Source organism: Neophocaena asiaeorientalis, unplaced genomic scaffold, assembly GCF_003031525.2.
Source record: "Neophocaena asiaeorientalis asiaeorientalis breed wild unplaced genomic scaffold, Neophocaena_asiaeorientalis_V1.1 scaffold591, whole genome shotgun sequence".
NCBI classification, from domain to species: Eukaryota; Metazoa; Chordata; class Mammalia; order Artiodactyla; family Phocoenidae; genus Neophocaena; species Neophocaena asiaeorientalis.
Window position 1 is genome coordinate 1,047,556 of NW_020173494.1, and position 2,199 is coordinate 1,049,754.

The window sequence follows — 2,199 nt, forward strand, 5'->3', positions numbered from 1 at the left end:
ATGTATAAATAGAGAATTGAACAAATGTGTAGTAGGATGGATAAACATGTATGAAAGGATGGATGGAGGGAAGGACATACAAATGGATATATATAAGGATGTATGGGTGATAGATGGATGCCTTCCGAGGTTCTACAGTTACATGGTAATTTGGACAAGGGTTACCTAGTCTTTGGGATTTCACAGACCAATACAATACAGGGGATTGACATAAAGTTACCAGCTTCTCATTTTCTCAAGTTAAGAACATCAGTATAATAACTACCATCTATTGGAACAGAAGAAACAGATCAGAATGAAATAAAGAGCAGTCTTTCCCAAGTAGGGATCATTGATAATCTCTCTCTTCTTCTTCTTCTTCTCTCTCTTCTCTCTCTCTCTCTCTCTGTCTCTCTCTCTCTGTCTCTCTCTCTCTCTCTCACACACACACAGACACACACACGTGTGTGTGCTGGTATGACACTCATTTTACGCTAATATTTTTAGATATTATATTGTCCATATTTTTCTTATTTAATGGCCACGTTATTTTCAACTACATTTCCTGAGCCACAGACTCTAAGGACCCTGGAAAGGATCAAAGGGTCAAAAATTCATTGCCTTCGAGACCAGGCAGGTTGAAGCGGGTGCAGTGCGGACTGCGGGGATGGGACAGTGAAAGCCTGGAGAAGCCACGCTCGTCTAGAGACAGCAAGGCAGCCTCAGCCCCAGCTGACCGTCACCACGCAGGAAGGCAAACCCAATGCGGCCAGCTAGATTTTCTGACCTACTGAGATAAGCTGGACGTATGACTTTTATGAGGAACCTCTTGATTTAACAGTATTTGCAGCTAATTTTTAAAACTGGATCTGTTTTGGGGTCATCATCCTTGAGCCAATCAAAACACACACACACCTGTGGATCCAGTTCGGCCCCTGGGCCATGGGTTTGCAACCTCTGGTTTAGATACCGGAGTTGGGGTGGGTGGTGATGGGAAAAGGCACCATATAGGACAACCAAAGAGCTTCTCTGATTAATACGAGGGTCGAGGAGGGGCACCAAAAAAAAAGCCACCGGATTCCTCCGGGTGAATAATTTCTCTGCAGTCTATTTCCGAAAGAGCTATAATTCGGGCTCTGAACAACCTATGATTTACATCCCGGCCGGTGTAAAAGATATTGCGCTGAGCCTTCCGAGCTATGCTCTGTGTGTTTGTATAAATCTCCCTACTCAAAATATCTCCCACAGTTGACTGACAGCCCATGTAATTTAGCAGAAGGCTAAAAATTAAAATCTTCGAGCCTGCTGAGGGAGTGAAAGAATACAGTAACACCACGGCACCACCCCCTCGCCCGGCCGGGGCTCAGCAGATGCCAGGGCTGTTCATTTTGGAGACGGAACAAAATATTTGTATTTAGATTTATTAAGTCATTATTCCACCATTTGTTCCAATGCGCTTTATTAAAACCAGATCTCATCTCTGTTTTGAAAGTATTACCTGATTTACATAAGCTGGTCCCAGCCCTAATTACGGCTTCCTTTCGTGTCTTTTCATTTCGAGGGAGGTTTGCGCTCCCCTCCTGTTTTTGTCGCCTGGCTTTATGGCCCATATGTCTGCCTTGAGATAGCAAGAATCTTCAACCTATAAATAGACAGTTCAGAACAGCCCGGCTGCCAGTTATCTGTCCACACATCAACATTACCATAATTGCAACAGTGAATGTGTAATCTCTCTAATCACACGTTCCAGTCGGAAAACTGGATTGGGTTCCATAAATTGTATAATTTGAGGCTTTCCTGAGCTAACCACTGGGCGGGTAGGCTGCTGTGGGTCATCAAGGGCTTGGTCATGCCCTGCAGCCTGGCCCGTCCTGCCCAGGGTGGCGTAGCGACACACACACCTGTGGATAATGGCAGTGCCACCCTGGCTCTGGAATGAGGATGCCTGGGGAATATGAGAAGCATGACTTTTTGAGGCCTATTATGAGCCTGGCACTTCGCACATGCGCTCTTTTAATTTTCACTCCATTAAACTTCTAGGGGAAATACCATAAGTACTCCCATTTTACAGATGATACCAAGGCTCAGAGAGGCTAAGTGAGTATCCAAGTGTCACACAGTAAATAGCTGAGACTCACATGCATGTCTGAGATTCCATACGGCGCTCTCAGTCAAGCAGCTTTCATCTAGGACACGGCACAGTTGAAGGCTTCAGTGGAT